The following is a 20,832-nucleotide window of genomic DNA, read 5'->3' on the forward strand; positions in this document are numbered from 1 at the left end:
CACTGCCACCTGGATGTTCTTGCTCAGTGGCAATAAAGAAGAAGAGGAATGATGGTTTCCTATATCATAGAAACACACATCTATTCCTTAGTAAGCAAACTCAATGTGGATATTTAAGAAGGCAGATGAAGAAGTATTCATTACGTGAGCAACAGTGGGAATATGACTTTTGTCAGCGAAGATGGCTTAAACAGAAGGGTAGCTCTTACATTAAAGGCTCAAACTTGGCACACTACAGAGGCACTTGCACATTCTAAGTATTGCTACATTATTCAGAATAGCTAAGAAAACCAACCAGACTAGAATTCCATCATGAGATGAATGAATAACAAAGATATGACCCATATGCACAGTTGAAATTTATTCAACTATAAAGCAAAATATGAAATCATGCCATCTTCTGGAAAATAGATACAGATAAGATCATTGTACTAAATAAAATCAGACAGACACAAAGATAAATACTCAATGCTTATTTATACAGTCAGAATCTTTTTTTTAAATATGTGTGTGAGGGTTGGGGTCATTAAAGTACTAAGGAGACTATGAGGAAAATACAAAGCATCTTTAAAAAGAGAGTCAAAGAGTATATGTCATTCAAAGCTCTTGGGGAAGTATTTGAGGAAAGGAAGGAAACCTACAAGAAGGAGATGGATAAGTTGGCACTGCAGAGCCGTATGTGGGCACATGCATGAATGAAGAAGAAGAAGAAAGGATAGTGATACATAAGCATGAAAATGCTGTAATAAAGCTGATTACTTCATATGGTAACATTCTTAAAAAGATATTTAATAAAAACTGTAGGTAGAAACCATGGTACCAATGTCAGTTGATGTGGTAAAGTATAAGCTATTGGTAACCAACGATAACCTTTTGCTCTTGACATTAATGATATCAGTGAAAAGTGACAAGATCCATTTGGTTTAATTATTGTACTTTCAACCTGCAATATGAACATCTGCAAATATTAAAATAGGCCACATTGCTTTATGTATGCTCCTCCATAATCTACTTCTCTTCCTCTTTCCTCTCCTCCCCGATAGGGCAGTGATTTATAGTGCACAACCAAATGACTCCTTTCCCCTCCTATATGAAACTGTGTTTATCCCTTGGGACATTTGGACAGAAAATCAGAGACCTAGAGTCAGGACACGTGATATCCCCTCTGTCCTCCTGCTCTGCAAGACTGTCTGTGTTCTCAGAGATCTTTGAACAACTTCCAGTTCTGTTACAGTGATTTCTGCAGGGTTTCCTTTTCTGGCTCATTAAATCCTCCCTCTACATGTCTAGAGATGGTAACAACTTTTGTGTCTCTAGATCCAGGTTACTTATTATTTAACCCTTGGCATTCAAGAGACCATTCTAGTCTTAAAAAGCCATCCCTTTATCAAACAGTTTTGAAAGACATTAGTTAAGAAAGTACCATGTGTTTGGGTTTACTAAAACAACTCCATTGGGACTTAGTTTTCTTATCTGTAAAGCAACAATAACATCCACTACCCAGGGTTTAGCATCTATTAACTTGTAAGTTTTTCATAAAACACTCAGTACAGCAGATGACCTGGAAGAACATGTTGCAACAATAAGTTGGCTTGCTTTATTTGCAGCTCATCACAGTTCATGGTAAGCCCTGTTCTGTTTGCCTTCTTCTCCCAAGAGACTGAGGAAATCTCAAGGGCAAAGCTACAGGAACCCATATCAGGACCTAAGCTTCCAGCAGGTGCCCTGAAAATGTCAGTTAAGTAATCATGAAGAGAATATACAACACCTTCAGCAGAGACAAAACTCTAAAACAAGTCATCCCCAGGTGAAGTAAGAACATAAAAACTCATAATTTACGATATTATAACTAGAGATCAATGTTGAATTGAGATGACTGGACTGATTTTTTAATCATAACTGACTAGCAACAGAGTTGAGAATCTCTTTGTCTGTGTCTGTCTCTTTCTTTTCTTGTCTATGTGTATACAGATAATTTAAGATAAGTGGATGGACCAGTACACGGGCAGAGAGACACATGGTGCAGAGGAGGGAGTGGATTACATTCAACTCAGTAATGTGACATATTTTCTTCAGGAATGACACCGGAAATGAACTGTAACTAATTAAATAGATAATTGCACTAATCCACTATCAATTACCTAAAATCTGGAAAAAATTAAACTATTAAAGAGTCGATTAGATTATAGTAATAAGACTATGATTTCAAAATTCAGCAGTTAAAAGCTGACTTGAAATCTAAGACGTGATCTCTGAAGTTGGGGTTATTCCCCTTAAAAATCATCTATTATAAAATGAATATTCATTCACATCTGTATATATAGGGTAATGAAAAGAAATATGTATGTCTTTAATTTGAAAAATAGGTCAGGAAAAATCAGTCTGAGGATGGGCTAAGTGATTTCCACATTTAAATAAGAAGCATGCACACAGAATCTGAAATCCTCTATGGCATCCCTTTCCTCTCGCCATCAACTGTGCTGTAGTAAGAGGGGCATATGTTGAGTGGGAGGGATTCTGGCAGCATAATCAGAAGTCTGTTTTTTTGTGTGTGTGTCATAAACTAGTTCAGTAGACCTGAGGAATGACTTGGTGGAGCACATTTCTGGGATAATATCCTCTTGGACTGAAGCCAGCCTTTGATTCTATCTCATCTCTGTTGGTGTCCTCTTCACATTTACCTACATCTTGCCCTTTCTCTGTCTATCACTACACCTCTGATGAGCAAAATGTGCACACTTGACAATAGTCTTTGTTGTTAAATTTTGTAACTATAGAGTAGTGTTTGAAGATGTGTGTGTGTGTGCCCTGTGTCTGTGCTAGCATATGAACATATACTTCTGTACACTTTCAGTAGAAATAAAAGCTGCCATTTTCATTAGCTTTACCATAAAGTCTTCATTGATTTTACTTTTAGACCTTCAGAAATAGTATCAGACAGGCAGTATTTGTCTATGCCTCTCATCACCAACAGCATTAAAAGATAACTAAGAACACTACTGGCGATGGAAGTAGAGATAAATGCATGTACAGAAGTTGAGATCAGATGAATCAAGGTTTGAGATCTGCTCGGGATATTTTCCTCAGGACGCCTTATGCAAGACACCAAGCTACCCTAACCTTCCTTCCTGTTGAAAATAGAGTCAGCATAAAAAAGGTATTCACAGCAAACAAAATAATATATTTGGTATGCTGAGTATAATGTGTGTATAAAAGAATAGAATAAAGAAGAAAGACGATAAAGGGGGGAAATCAAAGAAACAATGAGACATTAGAGAAGTGAGATGCTGCAGAAGGATGGAAAGAGGGAAGGCGGAGAGGACTGATGAAGAGAGGGAAGAGAATGATGAATGATGTAGGTGAGAGAGAAAAGAGCTCCCTGTTTGTCAACGGAACCCCATCAGTTAGTCTAGTGGTAACGTTACATATAGGCAAATAATAAATCAAAATGAACTAATAACATGAGTCTTTGAATAATTTCAATCTTGTTCAAATCTAAACATATTTTTTATCATTTCCATCAGATTTCTTTGTTGTAACTGATATTAAGAAGGATATAAATATTTTTTTCTGAATGCACGAAGTCCTGTATCCACAATTCTCAAATGGGATTTATCACTTTCTTCTTTGAATTTTCAGATTTATGCACATGCCTTACCTTGTTTCCTTATGTGACACACTCCTCAATGGCCTGTTCATCGTGTCTAGTTGGCATCTCTATCAACTATATATGTCTAGGAGGCTATCTTGGGTAAGGACATGCTTATGTGATCAGACATGCATAAGCTAAAGAGTAAAGCAGGAAGTAGCTGAGACAAGAAAACAGCTTGGCACCCCAGGGCAAATCCTTTGATTCATGCAACAGAGATTAAGTTTGTCAAAAGGAAAAACAAGAAAAGAAACAAAGAAGAGAGGAAAGGAGGTAGAGAGAGGAGAGACAGGAGAGGAGAGCTAATGGCAAACTCACTTTGGTCAGTCATCACAGTACTTATTCCCCTAGCCCAGGCTATCAATGAATTACTATTATTCACCAAAGATGATCTATGCATATTCCACAAATGAAGTAGTAGTTGGCCAACTGGAACAGTAGTAGTGATAACAGCAATACAGAAAACCATACCTTTGTGAATGATACTTTAAGTCTTTTGATTGTTCGTTTGTTTGTGTTTGTTTTATAGTCAGCATGAAAATCATATTTTGAGATTCAAACTAAGAGTGTCACTATTCCTTTGCTCTTTTCATTTTCTCTGCAAGAGGCTTTCAAGTAAAAAAGGTCTGCTTCCTTCCCCACTCCTCTTTCCACTATTCCCTATTTATCTCCTTTTCCCTTTTTTCTTCTTCTTTTCCTTTCTTCTTGTCTTTTCTCTTTCGTTTCCCCTTTCTTTCTTTTGAAAATATCACACGTAATACTACATATATTTGTTGAGAGAAAAGGGGGATAGAAGGCAAGACAGGGAGTGGGGGGGTTGTAGTAAAATTTCACTGCAGTGGAAAATGATCACTTATTATTTCCTTTGATACTAAATTTGATACTAATAATTTCTGAGAATACTTCCTTCATACAACTTTCCTTCAGCTTGTCTCTATCTCTCAGGCTTATGGAGCCACTTAAAACCATGGGATAAAATGGCCACTAGCATCCCTGTTTAGTATGCGCAATATGCATTACAATTAATTTTTTTTTTCATGTAGATGACAAACTTTGGTGACATATAAAGCTAGGTATAATAGGACTGATTATCTTCTTGATAATCATTGTCTGAGAATTATAAAAATTCAGCTTAGTATAATAACTCACTGCAAAGTAATGTGGGTCATTGAAATCTTAGCAATCCCAGTTCTCATCCACTCTTGCCCAGTCATCGTGAGAGACCTTAAATAAGGAGAAAATGAGAAAAACTAAGGTTGCGTTACAGGAATGAGATACACAAAGAAACAAAGCTTTGACTGTTCAGGCTGTATAGTAGCCTGATCTGGTGTCTCAGGCATAGTCCACCACTGAAATGATTCCTCCTATCCTTGTTCATAAACTCCTGTAGTTGTTGCTTTCCCTTTTCACATCACAGAGTACTGCTGAAGAAATAAGTAGCTTGAGATATCCACAGTGGGAGGACTTGTAGCTGACAAGATATTCAATTCCCAAATATTCTTTCTAACGGAAGGTCTATCTGAGTCAGATATCTGAGATAACACTAATTTAAATTTATTTCTGCTATTAATTCAGAAACTCTTAATATATAGTATATAAGGTAATAATTAAATGTTTTAATATTCTATTTACAATTTTTAAGTATTATGTTGAGCATATTATGTACCAGTCTTATTTAATTTTACACCTGTACATCAATATGAGACAGGTATTAGTATGTTCATCTTTCAAAATTAGAATATTTTCTTGATGACATTGTCTTGGCCCAAACTATCAGATGCACATCTAACAAATTTCCTTGTCCTTCACAGAGAGGAAAGAAGAAAAGGGGACAAAAAGACATAAAAGACCACCTCTGGGTCCTTCGGGTGCTAGTACAGTTACAAAAGTATAGCTCTCCTGTATCTCTAACCATCTGTCTTTTCTTAACCCAAGCAAAATACAGCAAAGTCAGTAATTCCTTACACATCATTATTTGGTAATTTTAGGCATTATAAAAGTTACAGGAACAGAATTGCTTGTAAACACCCATTGTGTATGTGTGTTGAGTTCAATAAGGTAGTGCAGTTGTACTGACAAGGTACACCAATATGATGTGGTATGGTCCAGTGTATGCAGTAATACGCATCAATACATACAAATATACAATAGGCAGACTGAAATATTCCCAAAGTCTAAGTGTATTTAGATTGAAGTTGATAGGTGGCTTGATTGTTCATACAGTGGTGCTTTGCTAGCCTTTATCTGAGTCTGTCCTTTAGGAATTTTCTGAAATTTTATCTCTAACGCTTACCGTACATTCGTCACTCACTTTTCTTTCTACAAGCATCATATATTTATCAGATCTTTTAATTTTTGCAACACTGGTAGGAGGAGGTACAATTATTACTCCCATTTCACAAAAGAAAAAAAACTGGGGCATGGCAAGGTAAGGAAGATTGCTAAGCAAGGTGATGGCACAGCAGATGTAAATCCTCAGGGGGCCGGAGTTCAATACCTGAGCTTGTAATTGCTATCTTATAATAAAATTGTTAGCTTTATAATTGAGATATAATTAAAAGATTTTTTTCAAATGCACTTTGTAAATTAGCTACTGGTAAAAGAAAAGATAGGCAAACTAGCGTTAGAAGAGAATAAATTTAATCAAGGGTTTTTTAATTTGTCTTTTAACATCGTTTTGCTAGATTGCAATAGCCGTGTGATTTGCTTCCTACTATTACAAGGTACATTAGACTTTTTTTGCATGTGAGCACTTTATATTCATTTTATAATTATCAATATTCAAATAACTATGGAGTTTCATTTGGAAAATATTTCAAATGTTATTATTTTTCTTTCCTATGTCCTCAGAAATATACCAAACAGCTAAGCTTGCAAATACACATGCTGTTTTTGATAGTCTGTCACTTCACACTGCTTTTCCCTGGGGAGGGAATAGAAGAATAGTGTCAGTCAGTTTTCTTCATGCCTACCACCATTCAGATGTGTTCCTTCCAGACTCTCAGTTCCGCACTGCAGTTTATGGCCTAGAAAGAGGCTTCTATAGCACTATCCCGCCTGGAGAATGATCTCATTATAAAACCTATCTGAAATCTGGTGCAACTTGTTGTTGCTATTGTTCATGAAAGGTTGAGATGACTAGAGGAAAAAAAATCTGTTTTCTGATTAAGGTGCTATATCCTGAGTTCAATTTGGAAGTGCAAATCTCAGCAAAAGCCAACCTGACTTAGAGGTGCTTCCCAGTTCCTCATCTTCCATCCTCCCATATCTTGTCTGTGCTTATATTTGAAAATTCATACCATAATAAATGTAGCCAGAATTGATCTTGCCAGCAAAGGAAAAATTCTTGAAAGTGAAACAAGTGCCATAACATAAAAAAAAAACTTTAGTATTGGATTGTATTCAGAAAATAAAGTTTATCCCTAATACTACTATAGAAATGGTATCACTTATGTATAAAAGGGAAACAGATGAAGTGAGAAAAGTCAAATGATAAGCTAACTGTTTGAAATTTTTTTCTCTTTGTATGACAGTGCATCCTAGCCCAATTTAATGAGAGTCATCCCATTTAACAGTATCTTGACAGTGGGAGATCACTGACATGAACACAATAGGGAATTCTGACATGTGAGTGAAGAATATTAAAATTAGATAGTGAGATAAAGAAGGATGCTGAAGACTAGATAGTGAAATGCTTAAGTGTCTCTGTAGGAAGAGAAATAATAAATATTGGGAATACCTGTGCCAGAGAGATAGCTCAGCAGTTAAGAGCACTGCCTTCTTTTTTAGAGGTCCTGAGTCCAATTCCCAGCAACCACATGGTGGCTCACAGCCATCTGTAATGAGATCTGGTTCCCTCTTGAGGAAGAGACCTGGTCAGTCATCCTCATCAACTTAGACCATGAAAGCCAATATGGACAAGTTCAACAGAACCACATGCAGGCTGCCCAGGCAAGCTTCAGCATTGCCAGGGCATAAATTTCCAATTCAATTTCTGTTCTACACAATGGAAGGAAAATCTTCAGTAAGTAAGCTCTCTTTTTCTGGTGAGGAGTGGAAAGTAAGAAAACAGAATCAATAAGAGTTTGTGATTAATAACTGTATTGTAATGTGGACGAAACACACAGACGATAAGAAAAATAGAGGATTAAATAGCAAAAAGCTATCTGTAGAGACCTAAGAGAGTCATAGAAACATTAATAAGTTTATGTGCAATTTTAAAGTACCATTTGTCCTCCAGTTGTACTTGGTAGACTTAATGAAACTTAATCTGGTCTTTTAAAGAGGTTGATTTTGGCAGACATCAGAGTTTCACAGCAATCCACCTATACAACTTAGACCTATTTCTTCTATGTCTTGGAAATAGAAGATGAGAACTGCTAGTAGTCATACATACATGTCATAGGAGGGAGGAAATGTGAGTTCTTGGTCAAGAATCTCCAATTAGAAGGAAGGGAAAACCCCCTTCCAGACAAGAATGAGTCAACTGTTTCCACAAGAAACCTGCTAAGACAGCCTGTACTCCCAGACTGGGTTCTGGTCTATAGTACTCCCTATCACAAATCCTGGGAGAGACTGTCTCACACAGTACATTTAAATGATGCATGCAAAATCAGATGTAGACAAGTTTCATGACAGGTATGAAACCTTACAAGGAAACAATGGGCAAGGATTTGTTATGAGTTTTCACCTTGGCTAACTGACAAAAAAACAGTGAGGGATAATAGTATAGAAATATTAGGGAATAATAAAGTTATCAGTGAAGTCATGAAAAAAAGTTAGAGATCTGATATGGAAATATGCTGTTCTTCTATGTGACCTCTCCCCAGATATGGAAGAACCACCTTGGTCTTATTACCCTCCCAAACACAGAGAAAGACAGGAATACAGATCACAATGTCTCATGTCCAGAGTTTAACACAAATCTCAGACACATGCCACCCAATTCTGACTTTAATGACCCAAAGTCTCTTCAGTTTTACAACTTCTAACCACAATCTTTACTGTATAGAGAACCAATTAACAGTGTACAATTTGACCTCTTCTAAAAATATCAATGAGAAAATTTTACTCATTATAATCTACTTAGTAATAGGAATAAACTGTTATAAAAGAAACTACCAAGTTTGTGAAGTGTAAGAAAGCAAAATAATATGTGTTGTTTTCTTGCAAAATGTCAAATAATTTTTCATTTCATACTGACATCATTTCAGTGTATAGCTTGCAGAATCTACTGTCCCTGCTTCTCACACAGGCAAGGAACATGGAGAAGAGTAACTTGCCAGGGTGACTGTTTTTAGAAAGTAATTAGTACCGAGCTCTGTAGTCTAGGTCCTAGATAAACACAGCAAGAGAAGCAGTAGAACCACGAGGTTTCTGAGCAACACCCCAGAGCCCAGAGTATTATCTCCCCTCCCTTCAAACTTTTTCCAAGAGCTCATTATTGGTTCAGAGCATAGCAAAAGTTGTGTCCACAGATCTCCAGAGAAACCTGTGAAGAATGCAGAACTGTCTTTCCAATGAGAAAAAATAAAAAAAAAAAAAATGGAAAAAAAAAAAAACAAAAAAGCACCAAAAACCACTGTTCTTCCATTCATAAAGCTGGAAATTGAAATAACAATCTTCTAAAACTAGTGCAGGAGGTAGTAATCTAAATGATTCTTTCACCCAGGGCTTCCCCAAGCTCCTACCACCAAAACCAGAGACACTTAATAGTCTATATAACCTTATATTACCTCTAGAGTGAGAGGCTCCCCCAAGCTCCTACAAGGACCAGAGGTAACTAATAGCCCATATGACATCTATACTCCCTGTATGCCTAAAACCAGGCCAGAGCCTTCCCTAGGCCCTTAAGCTAGTACAGGTAGCCTATCTCTAGAAATCATCTTTTTGGAAGAAATGACTTATACCCCGAGTCAAATTTCAATGTAATTTTACTTCCTTGTACACCAGAGATTGTAGTACACAGGAAACCTTTCTTCCAAATTATACTGTATTTATGTTTGATGGGAATAAATGGCCTGAGACCAGACTTCCCACTGAAGTTTGAATCCAAGTTGATGAAATCAATCAGAACTGAGTTTTTATTCTTATCTCTTTGTGGTTACTTCCCTACCTGTATGCCTTCAGAGTCTCCCGCACATTATCATACCTTATTTCACTGTCATTATTTCTATCCTCTCTTTCAGTACTTACAAATGTTTTCTATTCAATATACTTGCATTTTGTGTGTTTTTCTTGTGCCCACCAATTTACCAGATTATTCACGTGTTTATTTTTTATACCTATATCCTTCATCAGAGAAATTTCATTTGTAACACATAATGATTAACTAATATAGAGACTCACCACTCATCAAAGTGCATGGAATAAGTTGTTATAGAGTGCTAGGCTCTAAATGGAACATTTATATTTTTCACGCCCCCTCAGAAGGTGCAGGGATCACAGCAGAAGAGAATGTCAAAAGAGATAGTAGAGAAATTCTGTGCAGCAGTGCTTTGCAAGGTCATTTCAAATATTAACTCACAGCAACTAAATTTATTGACAAGATCAAGCCAAACAAAATTCCACCATGCATGGGGGCAAGATCAACAAGTTCCCAGCGCTAGCTGAGGAGCTATTGGCAACAGATGGTAGCTGTGTGAGATGGAAGTCAGTTTTCTTCAGATGCAGCCCCTGATAGGTTGTCTATGTTTCAGTAAATAACCCTGTATCAGAGCACGTACTGGCAGCACTAAACAGACTCAGTGTGTTTCAAAAAGAGCACGTGCAGTTGGGAAGGGTAAGTGATTGCAAGGGTACTGGAAGAGTTGGAAAGGAAAGAATAAGGCACATTTTATAAAAACATTACATTACCATAAGAAACTCTCAAATAATAATAATAATAACTGATTCAATTTTATTACTATACCCTCACAACTGACCTAGAGCCTTGTCTAGAAATTATGTTCAAACAAAACTAATGGAAAGAAATAGTGCATATTTAAACAAATATACAAATGAATTAACACAAATCAAAATTATGGGTTTGTTACCATAGGAACGACTTAATTTGTGTCACAAGTTTAGTTGAGGCTATATTTATTTTTGAGTCCCTAGTGTGAATATGCTCCACCTACAGTCTAGAAATTTCCCCCGTCCTCATTTCCAAATTTAAACTCCCCCCCCCCACGTACTGCATGGACGAAAGTTGAATATCATTAAGATATTCATTTCCCCTCCCATGTTTCTTGACTAAGTCTCCTTGAATCCTTGAATTGGGTGTTGGTGAGCCTATAAAAAACAACATAAAGTTGTATCTTATAGTCTCGTGTAGTTGGAGATGTTTGGAACCAGAAATATCCTGTCTGGTTGTATGGATTCTGTAATGCTCAAGTCTGAGTTTCTCACCTTTCAGGTTCGCTTCTTCCAAAGGTATGAACTTCATGATCTTTGCTATGTGAGGAGTAAAGGTGGCCTTCCAACTCTACGCAAGTTGGTACTAGACTATATACAGACTACACCACTGATGCATATTGTTGCCAGTAGAAGATAGGTTGACCGAAATTCCATGTCTCTTGTTTCTGCTGATTGACACCTCATAAAGAAAAGTTACTGATGGATACATTTAACTTCCCCTCTAAGCAAATCATCTCACCCTTGCACCTCCCCATTTGATCTCTCTGTGTGGTTGGAACCCACTGTCAGGAAGCATTTTTTGTGTGATGCCCTCAATGACTGGAGAGTGGCAGGACAGTGCCAGGGGCAAGGAGTGGGTTGCAGCAATAGCTGCCCCTGGCACATTTCAATCAGGCCATAACAGGCCTCTGCCAAGCAGGATAACTAACAAAAGTGGATGGTGAGTGCCTCCGGCTGAAACTGATCATATCTTTTTGTCTGGGAAAAAAGAGAAATAAAATGCAGCCACTCAGCAGTGCTGGGGGAATCCTAAAGAAGCCTGGTCCCTGACTTCTGTCTTGCTCTTCGTGACTGGCTTTGTGCCAAATGCAAAATTACGTCTGAACTCTTAGCAATACTCTAGAGCAATAGAGGCACTTTCAGCTAAAGATGACAATACTTCAAAGTAAATTGCTTTTTAGGTTTTCTGTTTGTTTGTTTTGTTTTGGCATTTTTTTGAGCTACTGAATCAATGCACTTAGACATAAATTTTGACTCATGAATTTCTATTAGGTCTGCTTTCATTATATTTGTTTGCGTTGATAGCCCTTATAAGGCCAGTTCCAAATTTAGAGTCATCACTATAACGACAACACTAGCTCTCCTCCCCATCAGCACTTGGCCACAGGCCTGTCTCTGGAATTTCCTTGAAAATAGGCTTCCCATTGCTGGTGGGAATGCAAACTTGTGCAACCACTTTGGAAAACAGTGTGGCGGTTTCTCAGGAATTTCGGGATCCACCTACCCCTGGACTCAGCAATACCACTATTGGGAATGTACCCAAGAGATGCCCTATCATACAACAAAAGTATATGCTCAACTATGTTCATAGCAGCATTGTTTGTAATAGCCAGAACCTGGAAACAACCTAGATGCCCTTCAATGGAAGAATGGATGAAGAAAGTATGGAATATATACATATTAGAGTATTACTCAGCAGTAAAAAACAATGACTTCCTGAATTTTGCAGGCAAATGGACGGAAATAGAAAACACTATCCTGAGTGAGGTGAGCCAGACCCAAAAAGAGGAACATGGGATGTACTCACTCATATTTGGTTTCTAGCCATGAATAGGGAATGTTGAGCCTATTATGCGTGGTCCTAGAGAAGCTAATTAAGAAGGTGAACCCAAAGAAAAACATTTAGGCGATGAAAGGAGACAGAGACAAAGACCCACATTGGAGCACCGGACTGAAATCTCAAGGTCCAAATCAAGAGCAGGAGACAGAGCACAAGCAAGGAACTCAGGACCGCGAGGGGTGCACCCACACACTGAGACTATGGGGATGTTCTATCAGGAACTCACCAAGGCCAGCTGGCCTGGGTCTAAAAAAGCATGGGATAAAACCGGACTTGCTGAACATAATGGACAATGAGGACTACTGAGAACTCAAGAACAATGGCAATGGGTTTTTGATCCTACTGCTCGCACTGGCTTGGTGGGAGCCTAGGCAGTTTGGATGCTCACCTTACTTGACCTGGATGGAGGTGGGTGGTCCTTGGACTTCCCACAGGGCAGGGAACCCGGATTACTCTTAGGGATGATGAGGGAGGGGGACTTGATGGGGGAGGAGGAGGGAAATGGGAGGTGGTGGCGGGGAGAAGGCAGAAATCTTTAATAAATAAATAAACAATAAAAAATAAAAAGAAAAAAAAAAGAAAATAGGCTTCCCAGTTCCTGGTACCAAATGATGTTCCTCCACAGAGGACTAGAGATTAGTCACACACTTCTCTATAGTATACACTGAGGATTCTTGCTTTGTCCCTTTTGTACCACATTGACACTTTCTAAGTTGAATATCAGATCGTCTATACCTCTGAGGAGTAAGAAGTCCAAATAACTTTCAAAGATGAGGAAGTTTTAGTCAGTACCTTGTAGAGAGAACAGAAGCAGCAATCCAGTTCTCACTCTAGAAATCAATCCCTGGGAGAAAGGCAGAGGGTAAAGGGGAATGATGGGAATGTAAAAAAGATCACTGGTGACAAGCCTGGGAAGAAAGGATGGAGCCAGACAGGTGTGACATTCAGAGACCTTTCCTTAGAGTACTTCAACTGGAGCATTATCTATTGCCCAACATCAAATAAGTAATTCAGGAACTTCTTGAAGTGCACAATACTGAACAAAAAGGTGGTGCAGCCTAAAGCTCTAAGGATCCAATTTAATCTCTGCCAGATTCTGAAGATGCATGTCTTATCCAGAAAGCAAGCATATAATTTTCCAAGCAGATCCTCAAACTTGTTTCTGCATGCAAAGGCTTTAGTTAGGAAGAACAGATTGTGATTTTGGGTTTTCTTTTATCTAAGATATATTTCTGAATTATACTTACAAAAGGATTATTTTATAGTTTTCTCTGTACCTCAGTGACTTCTCTTATATATCTGACTAGAAATATATTATGTCTGAGAGTAATATATTTGGCAGGATGCAGTGGGCTCTTTCATTAAAATTCAGGATATTTGTCCAGAGTGCTCATATTATCAACAGGTCAAAGAGTAATGAAAACTTTTTAAAATTGTGTTTACAGGGATCTTACTATATTGACTCTGTATCATTTTACTACGTACAATATTTCTATTTATAGATACATATATCAGGATCATGTTTATGGTTTCACAAGAAAGTTACAACCAAAAACAACAGCAACAAAGTACTTTTATAGCAAAGCATGGTGTTGTAAAAACTTGGTGCTGAAGGAAGCAAGATTTCTTTCTCATGCTTTAAAAACCATAGACTACTAACTTCAAGTAACTACATACAAACTAGGTAAAAAAGGACATCTTCCAGTGCTACGTACAAACTGTGGTCCTGATTCCTGGAAAGGGGTTTCAAAGTAAACCACAATGAAAAGAGTGAAAAGGAAGCAGAGGTAGCTGAAATGGAAGCTTTTTTGTGTACACTTGTGCTAGTCTTAGACATTCAGATTGTTGGTACATTCCCTAGGGAACAAATTCCAGCCATAAATTTAATATAACAGTCACAAAGGCTTTCATTCAATTTCTTAAATGCTCATGCATCACGGAAAATTTATTGTGTAATGGGCAGATAAGACTGAGTATCAATGAAAGAGAGCTGTCTTCTGTTTCCTTTTGAATCTGGGCCAGGCCTTTATGAACCTACTCCAGGTCTAATATTTAGGTCAGTCACCTCAATATGAAACTTGACCTCGTGGCCTTGTTCCTTTTTATTTCTGTTGTGATCTCCAAAAGATTTTTTTTTAAAAAAGATATCTGTTTCTATTCCTTTTAATTTGTGAGGTCCTGAAAGACCTTTATTTCTAATAGGCTATTTTTAATGATCATTTGTTCTTATAATTCAACTGATTGAAAAAAATCCTGATTTTTTTTGCCTACTAATGTATAACATTGCATCACTTTGGTTTTTGCATCACACAGATTCCCAGGAATAAAAAACATAATGTGTTGGCATGGTTTATATAGTTCCAGAGACGTGTCTCTGAAGTACTATTCAGTGTGACATCTTACTTATCCCAATGGGTCCCCGTTCTGTCCATTGTAAGAAACAGAGAACACAATATCCTCTCAAATCTTTCTGTGAAAACAAGTGAAAGGATTTAGAGGCATAATTAGAAGTGAACTTTACAAGTCACATTGTAGCTACTTCACATGAGGCAGATTAAAAAAAAAAAAACAGCCACAGAGGAAGTGGTCTCAAAGGTCAACTCACAACATGAGCAAATGGTGAACAAAACAAAGGAACACACTGCTTCAGTTTTATCTTATTTGCTCAAGATCTCTCTGTGATAGTTAGACAGTTTGAGGGAGATGACTCTGTGAATGTGATGGGATTTTGAGTATGCAAACAACAAAAATGCTTTTATAATCAAGCAAAACACATGGTAGCAAAACTGAGCAATCACAGATTAGCTTTAAAAATTAAAATACAGTTTAAAACACACCATATTGTTAACCCTGTCATTTAAGATAGTAGGCCATTGTTTTACAAGGGAGCTTCTGACAGCCACCCCAGTACAACCTTTGCAAAGAAAAGAATGTGAAGCCGTGACATTTCTAAAGAGCAGGCTATTATAAATGGAACCTTCACTTCCATCAACAATGAAGTCACGCCAAAAACTCACCAGAAACAGCCTTGGGGTTTTGTGAGCCACAAAATCGCTTGAGAAAGGAAAGTCAAGGAAATAATAAAATATTGACAAAGCTGAGACTTTAAAGAAAAGGCAAATGAAGACTGAAATATTCAGATTTTGGGCTGCCAATTCGAGGAGTGTCTTAGGAAAAAAAAAATACTGCATTGGGTTTTGATGTTTCTCCAGAAGGTACTGAGAGCATAACAGGTTTGGGGACCATAGACCAAAGGAAAAATTATGTACTTAAATCACCACCAATACAATCTGCCACACGGCCACACAGGTACATTGTTGAATTCTAGATATTTTTGATTTGACACAGATGTATTTAATTATCAGTTTCATCATTAAAACGTGAACCCAAATACTGGGCGGTAGTGGCACATGTCTTTAATCCCAGCACTTGGATCTCTGTGAGTTCAAGACCAGCTGGTCTATATGAACTAGTTCCAGGGTAGGCTCCAAAGTAACACAAAGAAACCCTGTCTCAAAAACAAACAAACAAACAAAAAGCAAAACAAAATGAAAAATAAATAAAACCCCACAAAACAACAACAACAACAACAACTGAACCTGAAAAGTCACTTTCTCCCTTAGATCTGTTTGAACATGAATTTTGTTACACAATAATTCCGGAAGAATGAGGGTGGGAAAAGGTGAGTTCTCATGAAGTCTTTAAAACATGTAAAGTTTTTTTTTTCTGGGAAAATACAGTTTTGATAGTAAGAATTTCTTCAATAAGCAAATAGTTAAGCAACTCTGGCTTTAATCGGAGAGGATGGTACAATAGAGTAAGTCGGGCAATTGGGGACAAGAATAGTGAAACAGCAGAATATTTTCCCTTAGCTTTTCCTGAAGCATTTTCAAAAGCCACACCCAACCCCCCATCCCTACCTGCATGCTCTTTAGCCTTCACAAGGCAGAAGCATACAACAAAGGGCGCTTGCAGGGTTTACTGATTCAGAAGCGCTTTCATTCTGTCAGAATGTGCTAATTTTGTTTGCTGATATAATAAAAACAACAGCAACTACTACTGCTGAGTATGATACGTGTGCATTTTGAATTGCGAGTCCCTCCTACACACCACAGATGGGGAAACAGTTGAGAACATGGGCCTGAAATGTTGGGAACCTGAATTTGAACCTCAGTTAGTATGAAGAGGTGCGGATTACCTCTCAGGAACACGCCTCACAACATTGAGAGAAAAGAAGCCCCGCTTCACATAACTTCACCAACAGCCACCTTTCTTTTTTTTTCTCTTCCTTCCTTCCTTCCTTCCTTCCTTCCTTCCTTCCTTCCTTCCTTCCTTCCTTCCTTCCTTTCTTTCTTTCTTTCTTTCTTTCTTTCTTTCTTTCTTTCTTTCTTTCTTTCTTAACATTTCTGCCTTCTCCCCGCCACCACCTCCCATTTCCCTCCCCCTCCCCCATCAAGTCCTCCTCCCTCATCATCCCTAAGAGTAATCCGGGTTCCCTGCCCTGTGGGAAGTCCAAGGACCACCCGCCTCCATCCAGGTCTAGTAAGGTGAGCATCCAAACTGTCTAGGCTCCCACAAAGCCAGTACGTGCAGTAGGATCAAAAACCCATTGCCATTGTTCTTGAGTTCTCAGTAGTCCTCATTGTCCATTATGTTCAGCAAGTCCGGTTTTATCGCATGCTTTTCTCAAGGTCCACCTTTCTGAATTTCCTCCAAAATCCCAAACTATATTCTCCTTTCAAAATAAATGTGCTCTTTCAAATACACATTTGTTTATGTTCTACTGAAACACGGGTCATAGCAGTTCTCTATCCCTCAGTGCTTCTTGCTTTTACTCAGCAACAAGCTATATGAAATCTCTTGCAGGATTCCCAAAATTCCATTTCCTGTCTGATTGTAACATTCTTTGGCTTCTTGGATTCTCAGAAGCATTATAGTATATTAAGAAAGTATATTTTATTTTCATAATCACATCACAAATTTCTGGAGGACCGTGAGGGCTTTTGATAACTTGTGTCTTTTTTCTCTCTAACGTAGTACATCATATCCCTTCATTTAGTCCTTCATGTCTATTAGTCACTGAAACCTCTGTTTATCAAGCCAACATGAATATGCACTTAATGCTAAATAGAATTATTATTTTGAATTAAAACAGTTGTATAGATAAGAATAATCATAGTTATTATTTATTAAGAAATATACAATCACCTAGAAGCACTCTGAATAATTTAGGAAAAAATGAGCAGCTTAGAATGTCACTATATTAGAGCAAGGCCACAGTGGAGTTGGGATTAGAGTAAGGACTTTGTACAGCATTGTTTAGTTTAATAAGTTATATTAAGAAAGGATACCAGAAGGGAAGTCAAAGTAGTGTGTGTCCAAATTTTGTAGTGATTTTTTACTAAATTCTGTATCCTTTTGGACACATGAAGAAATAGTTGCTGAGAAATATATTGATGACTATGACACAGATATGTATTATATGCATGGGTACAGGAGAATGACCAAGCATGATTCTGTCTTATAACTCTACAGTCATCTATTTATAGCACAAATACACCACAATTCCATTTCATGTATGAATTTGTGCATCTCTTAGCTCAATTATTCAATTGCTTTCTTCACCTGATTATGAGTCCTTAAATACTCTTGGCAATTATCTCACCGATGTGAAAGATCCCCAATCTATATGTAAAGATGTGGTATAGCATGTAAGACTTTTTACTTTTTTCATATATTCCTTTGAGAGGGTTAAAGGTAGTTGATTTTGGAGCTCAAATAAAATTCAGTTTCCAAATCTAGACTAAGATTAATGCCATCTCTTATTTAGCATAGGCACCCATGCATGTCTGTATTCCTTCCAGGGTCTGAGATATGGAATAATTCTGCATGCATTTACATTCTTTCCATCTCTTTATTCAGCAAAGTTTCTAAATGGATGTTGGTTTGTGTTTGAGTCACAGAGTCAAACTAGACTTAATAGGTATCTAAAAGGCAGGGCACAAAGTCAGACACAGACATAGTCATAGAGCATAGATTATAAAACCAAACAAAAGACAGCATTGCCTTCTTCAGAGATCTTCTCCAGAGGAAGGTGGAATGATATAAACTGTAAAGTACAGAGACCACTGGATGGGCACATGATGCATATACACACCACATAAAATTACACAGTACAACACAGATATTAGAGAGACGGCAAGCTACTGTAATAAAAGTGAACAAAAGTTTCCAAAATCGATGTTACTACAAACCTTGTCTGGACAAAATTAACCTCCATCAGGTAACCATTTCTCTGCTGGTGTAACATCTAAACACTACTGGCCACTTACTATAATTCTTATGGCCCTGACACCTTTAAGATAATTGGGACATCTATCTTAAAGATTAGAGTTTTTAAAATCTGTTATTAATTTTTCTTTCCAAATAATTTTAACTCTGAGAAATTCTCTATTAGAAAGTACAAGAAACTATAATGTATGAGAATCAACCTCTTAGATATTCTAGGTAACTCCAGAAATATTCTCTGAAATGTTTAAGAGAATTTAAACCTCTTTTTTTTCTTTGTAATGTCTTTTTTTCTTTGTAATGTTTTAATTTTTTAAATTTTTTATTGTTTATTTATTTATTAAAGATTTCTGCCTTCTCCCCGCTACCACCTCCCATTTCCCTCCCCCTCCCCCATCAAGTCCCCCTCCCCCATCATCCCTAAGAGTAATCCAGGTTCCCTGCCCTGTGGGAAGTCCAAGGACCACCCACCTCCATCCAGGTCTAGTAAGGTGAGCATCCAAACTGCCTAGGCTCCCACAAAGCCAGTACTGGGAATTTAAACCTCTTAAAGGCCAGGTGAAATAATATTATTTTGGAGATGGGAAACAAATGTGGAGATCCAATGGCTCAAGATCACACAGCTAATAGTATTGGTACCTATACATGGGCTCAGTACCAACTGTTTCTGAGGGTTATGTAGAAGTCTACAATTCCTTTGTCAAACAAAACTTCAAATATAATTTTGTTCAAGCACAGAACATGGTATCCAATACACAATCCACAAACAGAAGCAGAAGACTATTTTCTCATCTTTTCTAAATCATGTGACAAATATCCTGATGTACACTTGGGGAAAAGGAATGTTGCATGGAGGTGGAAGAAGGGGAAGAGGAACATTGCATTATTTTTATGGGTCCAGGCATGAAAGTAAGAAAAACTTTCCATTCACCTGAAGACTGATGACTTTCCCTTTTATCTTTCAGAGCCATGGAGGATTTTTGTGTGACTTGTTTAACCATGAACTCAGGTCTCTTAATCAACCACTCCACCCGTGCTCTACTGGCTTCTCTTAATAATGGTGAGTAACACCCACAGATGCTCATGGACATGCAAATGTGAGATAGACCCAACCAACTCTGGAAAGCACTCAAATGCCCATGTGAATGATAACTGCATTACCTATTAATAATGAGGAATGGAAAAAAAGACATTTTATAGGAATTGGTGGCTTTATCATAGGTGTTTTTTCACCAAGGCTCTACAGGAAGAGAAGCAAGGTTGACTATAGGGAGGAGAAAAAAGAGGGAGAAAAAGTTGTCAGGCAGCAAAGACAACTTCACAGGTTTCTCAGGACTCCACATCATTTCAACTATCCCTTACCTTTAAATATGGTAGCAGTTCAGATGAAGATGGGGTCACATAAGCAGACATTATTATCTAAAGAATCTGACGTGCAAGTCAGAAAGATTTCTGCTAAAAATCTGAGTTCTTACACTTAGAGTTATATGACTTGCAGGAGAATTTGGTCCTCCTTTTGTCCTGTGTACAAAAGAAAGGGATTATGATTGTTTGGTACTACCATGGAAACAATTAGGGGGGCAGTTAATCAATCAAGTACCTGGGCAGCTTTTCTCAGAAGTCATAAGCATGGTTACAACAAAAGAGTCTCCAGAGTGGCCTGGTCCCAGGAAGCTCTCCTAAGGAGGAAGCTTGTGCAAACTCCCATCAATGTCTCATCCTCTAACCCTAAGAGCATTACTCAATCACAAAGGAATGGCACCAGTTAGACACAAACTGGGCAGAAAGAGGACTTCTGAGTAAATATTCTCTTCCTGTCACCAGCAAGTTTTTCTACCATGTACAGGTAGGAAAAATAATAACCTTCTTGGGTTTTATTTTCTGTCAAGATAAGTGTGTGAGACTCGGTAGAATGTTGACGCCCTAAATTCTACAACTTTATGGGCTCCATTTTCCCAAGAGGGAAAAGATCACTGCAAGTTCCTAATGGACAACAGCTTTTGATAAATGACCCCAGTTTCTGCATCATGATCAATTCTTAATTCCAAAGCTGGGATCATCATTGGTACAATCTGAAGCTAGCCTGCAGGACTCTGTCGTGTCTGGAGAGAGGGGGCAATGCCATTAAGGGCAATAGTCAGAGCCTGGTCATTTAATG

General features: G+C 37.7%; 1 protein-coding gene across 11 annotated transcripts in view; it reads right to left on the reverse strand.

The window, feature by feature from the left end:
* Positions 1 to 20,832, reverse strand: part of Lrrc4c (leucine rich repeat containing 4C) — a 1,388,491-nt gene that overhangs the window by 54,038 nt on the left and 1,313,621 nt on the right. For 2 of the 11 annotated variants that reach the window (XM_057780298.1, XM_057780299.1), the window contains one exon: positions 4,799 to 4,873. The exons of 8 other annotated variants lie outside the window; for them this stretch is intronic. The gene's annotated coding sequence lies outside the window, so the exon portion shown is untranslated. Of the gene's footprint in view, positions 1 to 4,798; positions 4,874 to 20,036; positions 20,125 to 20,832 lie in introns of those variants that run through there. One more of the 11 variants, XM_057780302.1, reaches the window with a different exon arrangement.

This window comes from Chionomys nivalis, chromosome 9 (assembly GCF_950005125.1).
Source record: "Chionomys nivalis chromosome 9, mChiNiv1.1, whole genome shotgun sequence".
NCBI classification, from domain to species: domain Eukaryota; kingdom Metazoa; phylum Chordata; class Mammalia; order Rodentia; family Cricetidae; genus Chionomys; species Chionomys nivalis.